Source organism: Suricata suricatta, chromosome 10 (assembly GCF_006229205.1).
Source record: "Suricata suricatta isolate VVHF042 chromosome 10, meerkat_22Aug2017_6uvM2_HiC, whole genome shotgun sequence".
NCBI lineage: Eukaryota > Metazoa > Chordata > Mammalia > Carnivora > Herpestidae > Suricata > Suricata suricatta.
The window spans coordinates 3979584-3993005 of NC_043709.1; the positions used below are offsets into that span (position 1 = coordinate 3979584).

The 13422-nt window shown below is 58.5% G+C and overlaps 1 long non-coding RNA gene across 1 annotated transcript; it reads left to right on the top strand.

The window, feature by feature from the left end:
- Nucleotides 1-4960, top strand: LOC115303461. The gene is made up of 3 exons (XR_003914069.1): nucleotides 1-29; nucleotides 2496-4382; nucleotides 4483-4960. It is a non-coding gene; the product is annotated as an uncharacterized LOC115303461 (long non-coding RNA).
- Nucleotides 4961-13422: the final 8462 nt, after the last annotated feature.

A 13422-nucleotide genomic window follows, 5' to 3' on the forward strand; every position in this document is an offset into this window, starting at 1 on the left:
CAGCCTGCGCCGGGAGGTCTGCGGCCTCGGTGAGTGGGGCGGGCCGGGCCCCCGGCGCCGCGGGGGCGCGCGCCTCCGTCTCTGCGCCTGTCTCGGTCTCTGCGCCTCTGTCCGTCTCTGCGTGCGTCTCGGTCTCTGCGCCTCTGTCCGTCTCTGCGTGCGTCTCGGTCTCCGCGTCTCTCTCCGTCTCTGGGTGTCTCCGTCTCTCTGTTAACGTCTCCCCGTGTGTCTCTCTGCGCGCGTCTGTCTCTCCGTGTCTCTGGCTCTGTGTGTCGTGGCCTCCTCCATGCGCCCCCCAGGTCTCCACGTATGGGTTTCTCCTGTGTCCCCGTGTCGTGGTCCTAAGAGCGGCTCCGCACACTCATGTCTCTGTGTCTCTTCCTCTTTCCCGGGTCACTCGGTGTCTCCCTCTGTCCCTTCGAGTGAGTCTGTCCATCCTTCTTCCTCTCCCAGGTTGTGCCAGGTCTCTTCCTTCTCTAGGAAGCCCTCCCCGGGGCTTGGTGCTGCTGCAGGGAGTGTGGGCGTGGGATCTGGGGAGATCCTTAGACCACTGAGGGGGAGCGGCGGGGCGGGCGGGGGGTGGGGGAGAACAGGCCCCCATGGGCGCTGGGCAGACCTCCCTGCCAGCATGTCCTGGCCACCGTCCCCAGCTTCCTGAAGCCTTTGTCTTCCCACACCTCTCCACACTGCTATGTCTTCCTCTCCATTAGCTCCAGCTGGGGACCTGTTGGGCCTTGGCCCCCTGAACCCACTTGCTCAGTGGAGGGGGGGCTGCTGCCTCTGGGTGTGATCCTGCTTAGCTGAGGCCCCAAGTCCTAATCTGCTGGGGGGTGGGGTGGGGGCGCCTGGTATTGTTAGGAAGAGCCTGGGGCTGAAGGCATGGGTGGGGTCTCCCGGCTTGGCTGGGTGTGAGGTCATCACCACTGATGGATCCAGCCCAGACCCCCATAGTGTGTGGTTGTCATTTCTTTTCCACGAAGTGACCCCTCCCTTCTTCATTCCGGAATGATTTCATATTACATCGTCAGCCCCCTCAACCCCAGTCTGAGCTGGGAGTTTCTGAGGGGGTGACAGCGTTGTGAAGGAGGGAACGCCAGCCTTGGGGACTCTATCCTTTCCCCTTCCTTCACCACTGGGGACTCCCAAAGGGCCAACATAGCCCCTGTAAGGTCACACAGCAGCAGGGACATGGCTCCCCTGGAGTTCCGGGCCCCTCAGCAGGCCACACCCTGAGTCTAGAGAGGAGAGGAAATAAATTTGAATCCTCTTTTTTGTAGGAGGCAGGTTTACCTTCCTATGTGTCCCCTCGGGAAGCAGGTCCCAGCCCAGCCTGCCCCAGGAATGACCTTTCCTGGAGTGAGGGTGGGGTGCCTTGGAAGTAGGGATGGGCCAGGAAATGGGTTTCTCAGTTTTTTTTTCTGATCAGACCTCAAGACCTAGTGTTAAGCATTGAAGGACCCCTGTGAGTTCATTCGGCAAGCGTTCACTGAGTACCTACTGTGTGCCAGGCTGCGTGCCAGCCACCTGGCGCAGGATGTCAGAGATGGGAGAGGTCTGCCGGACCATCTGCTCCAGGCCCCTCAGCCCAGTTTGCTCCGGAAGCTCCAGGCAGCCCCTCTCCACCTCCCTGAGCACCTTCTCCTCCCCCTCCCCCCAGACCCCGCCCCCAGGAGCGTTGGGCCGTTCCCTGAGGACAATGGTAATGAATTCTAGCACCTGACATTTCCGGAGCTGCTTACCGAGTGCCTGGGGCTTTATGGGCTCTGTCAGTTCTATTCCGAGGTGGCCAGATAGGAGTATCACCTCCATTCTGGGAGCAGGGAGACTTGCCCTGGGAAAGCCAGCGAGGAAGGGGCAGAGCTGGGGTTGACCCTTGGCCAGTCTGACAGCAGAGCCTTCCACGTCCCTCCCTTGCTCCCCAGATGGCCTCCGCCCACCCAGCCAGACCTTGTACCTGCTGCGCTGCCTCCGGGGAGGAGAAATGCCCTGTAGTCCCTCTCCCACACGAGGTCTCCTGTCTTACTCTCCAATCCCCGTCCGCAATCCCCCTGAACTCCGCCCCTGTGGTGCTCTGTTGCTCTGCTTTCCTGCCTGCTCTCTTCTCCTCCTGGAAGGCCACCCCTCCCCCCTGCTCCACACATGCCTATAGGTGTCCCTCCAGGCCTCAGGTCCTGTGCCGGTGACCCCACCTCCCCTTCCTGCCCCGCCTGGGCTCTTTGTATTGCGTAAGTGTCTTCTGGATGATCAGGCCAATTGTGGCACCGTAATAGTCTGTGTGACTGTTCCCCCGGTTAAGCAAGCTAGCCCCACGAGGCCACCGCCCAATCTGTGACTCCTCGTTGCCCAGCCCAGGGCACGTGCAGAGCAGATGCCCGGTAAACATTGAGCACAGCCAGGGAGAGGCTTTCTGGACTAGGCAGTCAAGGGTGTGGGTGTAGCAGGAGTAGAATCGAGCCTCTTAGAAGGGTGCACTATGTCCCTCTTTCATTTTTCAGATGAAAAATGCAATGTTCAGAGAGGGCCAAGCTTAACAGCAACCTAAGGCCAGAGTAGGGTCAGGGCCCCGTGGTCGACCTGCCCACCCAGAACGCCGGCCCCAGAGAACTCTCGTGTACCCAGTGGATCGCCCGGCCCTTCTCCACTTCGCAGCCGTGACAACCTGTTACGTTCGTGGACTTCTGCCTCCCAGACTGTCGCCGCGGTTGTTCATTCACAGCTGACGCTCTTGAGAGCCGCGCGGTGCTCTCTGAGGTTGTTTTGAAGGTGTGAGGGAGCCTCTGGCGGAGACCCTTGACCCTAGACTCATTGTTGTCCTCTCTGAGTCACAGCATCTGTGTGAGATGGGAGAAAGCCGGCTCTCCCCCTCCCCCACAGGGATTGTCACTTGGCTGTCATGATGAAAGGCACCTTGTGGCTCCAGACCTGTCTTCTGAGTCCTCTCTATGGCAGCGTCTGCGGCGGAAGCATGTTTTCCGTGCCAGACTGGGGGGATCGAGCCAGAGCCTGCCCGATCGTGCCTGGTGGGAGGGCACCACCGTTGCGTAGGGGAGAGAAGCCCGGTGCGCAGGTCACTTAGCCGGAGGAGAGACCCTGCTGGAAGCCGCCAGGGCTTTGGCTCCTCCGGGCAGGATTGTAACATGTTATCCACAGGAAGCTGCTTGGGATTCCAGGGAGCAGATGAGCCAAGCTGGCTGGGCTGAGACCGCTTCTGTGGGGCTCCAGGTTCTCGGAGCCGGGAAGAATCGGGTGGGCCGGGGCCCAGATGTGTGATGCAGACATCTGGACCAGAAGTGGATCCAGCCTGACCCTTCCTCCTGGGGCTTGGGCCCCCGCATGAGTCCTGGATGTCAGCTTAAGTGTCCTGCGAGAGAGGGAAGGCTCCCTCTGGACACGGGCCGCACGCTCCTGATGTGAACTGGGGCCACGTGAACTTGACCTGGCCCCTGTGTCTAGTGTGAACCATGGACAGGCACTGGGAGGGGAGGGGCCTATGTCATGCTGAATGTCTTTGGGCCCTGCCCGGGCTGAACACTTTTCAGAGCCGCTCTGCCTGGATCGATGTCCCCTGTTAGGTGGCCTAGGGCATTCTCTCTCTGGCCAGGAGTGCTGGGGGCGGGGGAGAGGCATGTTCCACGTTCACTGTTTTCTTTTATTCTTGAAATTGTCCTAGAAGGTGGGTGTTGTTGCCCTCTGCTCTTTGTCCTGGGGAGCAGGTGCAGGTTTTAGAGGTGACGTAACGTGTCCCCAGGCACATGGCTGGTAAGTGGCGGAATCTAAGCCTAAGCTCTTAGCGGAGGTGGGTCGGCCCGTCCCTCTTCTCAGGGTGCTGGTGGCCCGGTCATCACAGGTGCGCAGGTGGACTGAGGAGAGGCCCAGGCGGAGGTAGGAGTGGTTCCCTCAGGGGGGCACAGGAGAGGGACACCCACGGCTGATCAGCGGGATAGTACGGGGCCTCTGAGAGGAGCCGAGGCGGCGCAGGACTTGCCTGGGCCAAGGGGGAGAGGCTGGCCCGGCTGGAAGGGTCGTGGAGGCTGTGGCAGTGGTGTGGGCCCTTGGCCCGGCCTCAGGGAGTTTTGTGGCTGTTGACTTGGGCGGCCTGCTCTGCGCCTGTCGCACGGCCGCTGCAGCAAGGCCTAAGGAAGTAGGTCCTGCGAGCGCCCCAATTTGCAGGTGAGAAAACCAAGCTTCATTCAGGAAGCAAGGCGACTGACCCAAGGTCATGTAGCTGGGAGGTGGCGGAACTGGGATTTGTGGTCCCAGCTGAGGCCCGCCAGATGCCGACAGCCGTCCTGCAGGGAGTTCATGGAATGAACCAGAAGGAATGAAGGGGGGAACCAGCCTTCCAGTGAGCCTCCCGGCCGGACCCTTTCCCATTTGGCCAGGTGTGGTGTAGCTGGGCCCCCCCGGTGGGTGGGGGGTTTCAGCGGGAGACGTGGCTGGAAGGGAAGACGGGCACCTGAGCCTCTGTGATGTGCGTTACAGGAACTACAGGACAAGCGACAGCTTCACGGGGACAGCATGAGGAGCAAGCGAGACACGGCAGGTCCAGGCCCTGCACAGAGCCGGACCCCGGCCTTGCTGCTGCTGTTTCTGTTGTAAAGGACACAAAGCGCCTGGCCCGGGCCGGACGTGGTATTGGGGTTGTGCTCGGGCGGTCCCTGAGGACAACCCGGGGCTCCCTGGGGCCCCTCGCCTCCAGCCCAGTGAGGCAGGCCTGCGCCGTGGGGGGAAGTGTAACCGTTTGGGTGGTGAGCGGTGCCTCTTTCAGTTCCTGGGCCTATTTTTAAGGCCTGTGGGTTCCGGCCTCTGTCCGTTTCTGGGGCCAGAGGGACCTGCGAGGGTGCCGTGCGGCATCTTGGGAATGAGGACTCTGGACGTCACACTTCAAGGAGACCGAGGAACGGGGGCCCCTGGGGGGCTCAGCCCGTGGAGCGTCCGACTTTGGCTCTGGTCATGATCTCGCGGTTCATGAGTTTGAGCCCCGAGTCGGGCTCGCTGCTGTCAGCACAGAGCCCGCTTCGGACCCTCTGTCCCTACCTGTCTCTGCCCGTCCCCTTCCTGTGCTCGCTCGCTCTCTCTCAAAAATAAATCAACATTAAAAATTAATGAAGAGACCAGGGGTCACCGCTGCAGGTGTCTCTGCAAGGTGACGGTGTGCGGAGTTGTGTGGCACCGTGGCCTGCCCAGGGGGCCTGCTGTGTCCCCCCATGGCCGTGTGCGCCTCCTTGCGCTTGCCGGGCAGCCTCGGGGATGCCTGCTGAGCCGTGAGGCCGCCCAGGAGAAACCCCACAACCAGCCTCAGGCCCCCAAAACAAAAATTTGTTTTTTCCAGTGAAAAAGTGTTCCATGTACATTATAGAAACTGGAAAATTTAGGGGCGTCCGACTTCAGCTCAGGTCATGATCTCTTGGTTAGTGAGTTCGAGCCCCGCGTCGGGCTCGGTGCTGACAGCTCAGAGCCTGGAGCCTGCTTTGGATTCTGTGTCTCCCTCTCTCTCTGCCCCTCCCTCACTCATGCTCTCTCTTTGTCTCAAAAATGAATAAACGTTAAAAAAAAGAATTAGAAAAAGAAACTAGAAAATTTAAGAGAATGGGAGAAAATGGTTCCAATCACACAGAGGCGACTATTAACTTTGCAAAGGTTTGCTTTCCAATCTTTGTAAAGCCTTTTTCAGGAACCCTTGATATTCTAGACGTGAAGTTTCTTAGTCATGTTCTCTTACTCAAAACTCCTGAAACATCTTCCACGTTGTTCAAACTAAACATCATTTAGAGGACCGCAAGGTAGTGGGCTGGATTTGCCCTCGTTCCCTGAATTGGTCTTACCGTGCGGGAAACTTGGCTCAGATCCAGGTTTTCAGCGCGCCTCCTGGTTTGGGCTCAGGCAGCAGAATGGTGTGTGGGTCACAGCCCGTCCTGGGGAAGCCGGGATGGGCAGGAAGGATCCAGAAGTCCGCAGCCCGACCTCGTGTCTGCACAGATAGCGGGGTGAGGCTCCGAGAGGACCCTGCCACATGCGGGTCACAAGGGGCAGAACGCCTGACCTGGCCCACCTGCAGGCCCCTCACAGGTGAGAGAGGGGGCCCAGGTGAGGCAGGTGGGGCTCCCTCACTCTGTGTGCAGGGACAGGGCCAGGGTGCGTGGAGGGGAGAGAAGCTCAAGTGCACCCTTTCAGGGCCCGGTTGGCTACAGACGGCTGGGGTTGGGGCTGGACCTGCAGGTGAGGGGTTGGAGCGGCTGGAGTTGAGCCCGCAGCGCTGGGGGCCGAGGTCGGGGGCCACCCAGCTCCGGAGGGGCCTTCACAGCCCAGGCTGGGCAGCGGCAGCATCAGCTCAGGTAGGGGGATCCCCTCCTTTTAAAAAAGGAGTCCTGGGGCACCCGAGTGGCTCAGTAGGTTAAGTGTCCAACTCTTGCTTTCGGCTCGGTTCACGGTCTCACGGTTCGTGAGTTAGAGCCCCAAGTAGGGCTCTGCATTGCTGGTGCGGAGCCTGCTTGGGATTCTCTCTCAAAATAAATACACTTTTTAAAAATAAATAAATGAAAGGGAGCCCTGTGTCTGACATGACATGAGACAAACATCTGACCACCTTGAGTTTTTAAAAGGACACAGGGGCGCCTGGGTGGCTCAGTCGGTTAAACGTTGGACTTTGGCTCAGGTCATGATCTCACGGTCTGCATCGGGCTCTGTGCTGACAGCTCGGAGCCTGGAGCCTCCCTTACCCCCAGGCTCCCCTCCAGGGGTGTCAGTGTTGTGCTGCTTCCCGAGAGCAGCCCAGGGAGGGGGTCGCAGGGTGGTGCGGGTGTTGGGTTGATGGAGAGGTACCCATGGGGTGAAGAGGTGAACGTTTGTTGGTGGGGGCGGCGTCCCTTGAGTGAGCCTACCTCATGGAGAGGCCTGCCTGGCAGAGACCAAGCGTGGGCAAGAGGGCAGAGAAGGCTCAGAATGGAATTTTCTCCAGATGCTGTGCTGCTTTGGGGAAACCACTGCAGCTCTCTGTTCTCCTGGTGGGGTAAGACCGATTGCTGTTCTGCCTCCACCGAGGGCGGAGGTCGGCCTCCGGACCTAGAGCATCAGACAGTGTCACGGAGGCCGCCTGGGACAGGTGACAGCCCGGAGTCGAATCCAGGGGGGCCTGGGGCCAGGGAGACCGTGAGCAAGGCCCTTGTCCCGCTGGCTCTCAGTTTCCTCTTCTGTGGAACGAGGGAAGGCAGGTTGACCTGGAGCACCGTTCTCAGTTCCCGGGCTGGGACACGCGTTCACCGGTCCCCTCCGTGCTGCAGCCAGGCCGGCTTGTTCCCGCAGAGGGTGGGAGCCAGAGCCGCCCCCGCCGCTGTCCGGCGCCCAACATCGCACCCTTCCCATAGCAACCCTGGGCCGGGGGCTGTTTGCTCCGTTGGCAGATGAAAATAGTGAGGCCCAGAGAGGCCGAGGTGCTTTGTTCGGGGTCCCAGAGCAGTGAGAGTGGATCTGGAGCCCAGCCCCGCTCTGGGACTCAAGGCTGTGGGTGGCCTGTGCATTCTCACACTCAGACACCTATCTCCCCAAGTAGAGGCATTTGTCACCTTCTCACCAAGTGGAGCGGCCTTGCTGGTCTGGTGTGTGAGCAGGAGCCCCGCCGCCTGGTTTCCACTGTGAGGGTGCAGGGAGCTGGACCCTCCTGAGGATGCAGCCGCGCAGCAGAGGGCTCTGACCCAGCCAGCGGGGAAAGAGAGCAGGTGCCCGGGGGCTGGGAAGGGCACGTGGGGACCCTGGGGGACCCTGGGGGACTTTGGATTCAGCGCACGCTGTCCGTGGTTCGGCCCAGGGCCTGGCGGTGCCCTGATTCCGTTTCATGCAGCGGGTCAGCAGCTCTGTGTCTCGGTGCCCCAGAAGCCATGGTGAGCTCAGCCTGCAGGAGCCGGGGGCTGGGCACAGCCCACCTCACCTGGGTCCACGGGCGGGGGCCACTGTGTGTCCAGTTCCCGCGCGGCAAGTGTGGGGTACAGTGAGGGAGTGGGTGCACTCACGCGGCCCTGAGTCCCTCTCACCAGACTGTGAGCACCTTGCAGGGCTGACCTGGGCTCTGTGACCTGCCCCAGCCCAGGTGGCATGTGGAGGTGGGGCCCTGTGCAGTGGCCGGGGCCATGAGCAAGCCCTCTCCAGCCCAAGTCGCAGGGTGGGGAGCAGGTGGGAGCGAGGGTGGCTGGTCGCAGCTCCGTTCTGGGCTGGGGCACCTTGCGTGGGTGTCTGGGAGCCTTGGAGGTGACTCAGGAGAGCCACAGCTTGCTTGCCTTATGGGCTCTGTTCTTAATGTGTCAGAGCGAAGCGGTGAGTCAGGGGCTCCAATGTGGCCACAGCAACGATGAGCTCACGGGAGATGGGACTTTGAATGTGGGGGTGCTCTTTTGGGCCATAGCTGCTTCGGCAGGATTGAGGTATCCGAGGGCGGTTTGTGGGATGGACGGTGGCCTCGGGGCTGCGGGGTGTTTGATCGCTTCTGGAAACCTCGGCCCAGCTGGACGCCCTGCCCCATGAGAGCGGCCCTGGGGTCAGGGTCAGGGTCAGGGTTTACTTCTCACTGTGCCCCAGCCTCTCTCAGAGCCAGTGCTGATCTGCCCTGGGATGCATTCCTTCCCAACTCCCATTAGGGCCCTTCTGGGTAAGCCGGGTCAGGTGCCTCGGTCTCCTGCCCTGCGAAGTGGATTATTAGGGAGATTCCTGGATGTGACCCGAGGGCTGTGAGAGCACTTGGAAGATTTCACACCTAGGTGCCTGTGTGAGAAGGGGTCGGGAGCAGAGTGCTTGCTGGTGGCGGCAGCCGTGGTGCCCTTGGAGCCTGCGGGGAGCTGGGGGTTTGTCATCCGACACATTTATTTGTTCAGCCTTTGCTGACCTCCTGTGCTGGGCTCCGCGTCACCCTGCCAGCGAGGTGCCTTGTCCCGGACGGGAGGACACCCAGGCAGGTGCCTGGGACCAGCGCCCTGAGGCTGTGGCCAGGAGCCAGGAGCGCGGCTTGGAGGGCAGCCCCGGGCAGGAGTCTGGCCCTGCTGCAGACCTCCGGGACGTCAGACAGGTGACTCAAGTTGCAAGCCTCGTGCTCCTCAGCAGCTGAGTGGAAGCAGTGACTTTATCTCACTGGGTGTTTGGGCTCTAGTGGGCATGGAGGCAGGAGGGGCTGGGTGCTTGGGTGCAGGTAGCACGGGGTGGGGCGGGGGGGAGGTGAGGGAAGGTGTGGCATGGGGCGAGGTGACAGCTGCAGTGTCAGCACAGCACGGGGCAGAGACAATGGCGGGGGGAGGGGCAGGCTGAGGATGCACAGGAGTTTGATCAGGGAAGAAGGTTAGGGGACTGCACTGCAGACTTTGGGGGGCTATCTGGAGGGCCTGGCTCACGTGGTGAGGAGGACAGAGAACCAGTGGGGGGTGTGGGGCCTCGCCAATCTGGCCGCCGCGCATCACTGAAGCCCCATGCTCCCCAGAGGCTGGAGCAGAGGACCGGCCAGGCCTGTGGGATCACTCACGTGGGATCACTCATGTGGGGACCCGCCTGACCACTACTTCCCCATCCAAGTGCCTCCTCGCTGCAGCCGGGGCACCCTGGGCAGCTTGTTGGTCTCCGCCAGCGCCAGCGAGGGGCACTGAGAGGCACGGGCTGGTGAAAGGCCTATTGAGGGCCCACAGAGGCCTATTCATCCTGCCCTGGCTGTGGGGGCGTGGCGGGGTGGCCAGGGGCCAGGAGGCTGCCTGGGAGTCTCCCCAGAGAGGCCAGTTGACCTCCTGACTTTGGGAGGGGACGGGGCAGGGCGGAGCAGAGGGGAGCCCTTAGGAGGCCCCCCCAACAGCAGAGTCACTCCGCCCCACTGCCTCCCCTCTGAGCATAAACAGAAACCACAGCCCAGGGTGGAGGCCCGATGAGGTGGGGGCCTGGCCAGCTCTGGCTCCCAATGCGCATTCTCATCCCTGCCCCTTCCTTGGCTGGCCCCACAGCCTGGCCTTGGATGTCTTCCCCGCCCCGCCCACTTAACTGGTAAATCTGAGCCCTCCCATGAAACCTCCTCTGGGGACTGGGTCCAGCCTGGCCTCCTGACCTTACCGAGGAGCGTTACCGCCAGTGTGCTAGTCATTGATAAATCCTGCCTCCCCTAATGCTCTGGGGGGGGCGCCCCACCCCCCACACTGAGCACCCAGTCTCTAAGGGTGGCTCCGGGCTAAACAAGGTTTGGATGGGAGGGACCTTGGACAACTGTGTCCTCCCTGGTAAATTAAACCTGCTTCACAGAGGGTTGACGGCCAGAAATGTGGGCGTTCCGCAGTGCCTGGCCCTCGGGAAGACCTCCATGTTATTTCCGTTCGCAGTGTTGATAAATACAGTGCAGAGTAGGTGAACACCCGGAGGAGTCATTCTAACACTCTGCCCACTGCCCACCACGGGCATTTGGTTTCCTTCCTTCAGTCTTTCTTAGGCTGATTGATTGATTGATTGATTGGAGGGGAGGGGAAGGGAGAGAGAATCCCGAGCAGGCTCCGCGCCGTCTGCTCAGACCCCGAAGTGGGACTCGATCTCACAAACCATGAGATCATGGGCTGAGCCGACATCGAGAGTCAGACCTCTAACTGAATGAGCCACCCGGGCACCCCCGGCAATTTTTTTTTCTTTTAAACCAATGTCTTTCAATCAAGTATTTATTTGTGTACAATTGCTTTTTGTTTTTTTAATCTTCTGTCATATCTAGCATTTTTCCAAGTAACTGCATGGCTGTTAAAAATATTTTTGTAGGGGCGCCTGGGTGGCTCAGTCGGTTGGGCAGCCGGCTTCAGCTCAGGTCATGATCTCACAGTTCGTGGGTTCGAGCCCCGCGTCGGGCTCTGTGCTGACGGCTCAGAGCCTGGAGCCTGCTTCGGATTCTGTGTCTCCCTCTCTCTCTGACCCTCCCCTGCTCGTGCTGTCTCTCTCTGTCTCTCAAAAATAAATAAAAGCCATAAAAAAAATTAAAAAAAAATATTTTTGTAAAAAAATACTTCTGTGACTTTTAGAGAAATGTGGTCAAGGGCACCGAGTTTGAAGGGTCTGAGAAGCGTCATTGTGAGGAAGGCTCCGTTCTCCGGAGCCTGTCCTGGGACGCCGTGGTGGCACCGGCGACGGCGAGGGTGACACTTGCTCACCCGGGCCTTGCTCAGCGCCAGCGTCGCGAGGAGGGCTTCACGCGTGTCCGCGCATTAAATCTCCCAGCGGCTCCGAGAGGCGGAGTCCATTCTTGTTGCGGGTTTACAAGTGGAAAACGGGCACCCGGGGGTTTGGGGTTTGCCAGGCAGTGGCCAGAACTGCCAGTGCCCAGCGCCCCCCGCTCCTGTGTCTTTGGGCTCCTGCGCTTAGGCACATGCAGCTGTCCCCAGTAGCAGTGAGGACCTCCCGGACGGCTCTGCAGCTCGCGGTCCCCTCTTCTTCATCCTGGGGACCTGTCCCCCCGGGCACAGGTTGTGCTCTGTCCCTTCTCCTTGAACAGCTACATGGCAGCCCGTTCTGGAAATGATTCCTGATCTCTGTCTCTAGTTCCTTCCCTGTTGGTGGGGCCAGTCCAGTATTTCACAAAAGTCTAGAATAGTTACAGAATTGGGGGGAAACCCTCCGGAGCGGAATTGCTGGGTGGAAAGTGGGAGCATCTGTGGTTTTTATTCCGTGCCCGTCTCCGTGGAGATCGTTACCTGTTCCCCTCCCTCCTGCCAGACATGGTTCTGTTCCTCGGCCTCCTCTCGGCCCGGGAGCGTTGTCGAGGGTTGGGAGTTTTGTAGATAGGCGCGGTGGAAAGTAGACTTGGGTGGATTTCCTGTGAGGTCCCTGTAATTGGGTGAAGGGGAGCCTGTTTCCATCCTCTTCTGTTTTGTGGGCATTAGATGAAATCTATTATTGATTAGGGAAATTAAACCTCAGGTAAGAGTTTCAGTCATTTGGGGTGAGTGGGGGGCCCAGTTGGTTAGGCACCCCATTTCAGCTCAGGTCAAAATAAGTAAACATTAAAAACATTTAAAAAAAAGAGTTCCAGGGGCACCTGGGGGGCTCAGTCGGTTGAGCATCCAGCTATGGCTCAGGTCATGATCTTGCAGTTTGTGGGCTCAAGCCCCGCATCGGGCTCTGTGCTGACAGCTCAGAGCCTGGAGCCTGTTTCAGATTCTGTGTCTCCTTCTCTCTTTGACCCTCCCTTGTTCAAGCTGTCTCTCTCTTTCTCAAAAATAAATAAAACATTTAAAAATAATTTTTTTTAATTAAAAAAGAGTTCCAGTAATTTTTCTGGTGTGTTTTTTCTTTTGTTTATGATGCATGTGGTGGGCTTTTTTTCCTCCATAGAACTATTTTATTTTTATGTAGTTTGATAAATCTTTTCTTTGAAATCTTAGGTGTTCTATTTAGAAAGGATTTTCCGTCTATGAAAGAATAAAAAAATTCTCTCATGGTTCATTAATTTTTTTTTTATGATTTTACTTTCAACATTAAAAGTTTTGATCATCTGGAATTTATTTTGGCCAGAGCACGGACCCAGACTTACTCTCTTCCCTCAGCACACCACCTGCCCAAGGCCAGTTGCTGAAGAGTCGGTCTCCATCTTGCTGGTTTGAAGGGGCCACGTTTATATAAACCAAATTACAGTGTGTTTTCTGTTTGCCGCCTTCTGTGCTCTTCTCTTGATCAGTCTGCTTATTCCGCTCTGCCCGTGCCTGTCATTAGCCAGTTCCTTCATTCCACTGGCTCATTCAGTTCGCCAATATTTCTTGCTTTCTGTAGGCTGAGCCCTGTTCTCGGGACCAAGGATGGAGCACCTAACAACATGATCACAGGAAAAGTACCTATACTTCCTGGAGCTTACGTTTTCATGGAGCATCTCCATTCTAGGAGGGGCGGGTGTGGACAAAGCGGGGCCCTGGGCCAGTTCTGGCCCTCTGTGTGTTTTGTGGGAAATAAACCTTTGGTGGAACATAGCCACGCTCATTTCTTTACATATTGCGCTGGGTGATTTTGTAGTTGAGACAGGACCGTATGGTCTGCAGAAGCTGAACTATTTTCTGTCTGGACCTTTACAGGGAAGCCGTGTTGGCTCCTGCCCTAAGGAAAGGCTGAGAGCAAAGGAAATACATAGGTAAAACACCGATGATGTTCTATGGTGACAGGTGCCGGAGGCCGGAGAGGGGAGGGTTGCAGTTTTCAGTCACGTCAAGGGCTTGGGAGGGTTTCCCCCAGAAGGTAGGTGCTCGAGGGAAGCACTTGAGGAAGTCAGAAAGTACATGATGGAGATACAGAGGAGTACCCACCTCGGGGAAGATTTTTTTTTTAATTCATTTTTAAATTTTTTAAATTTACTTATTTTAGAGAGCGAGAGACAGCATGAGCAGGGGAGGGTCAGAGAGAGAGGGAGAAACAGAATCTGAAGACAGGCTCCAGGCTCTGAGCTAG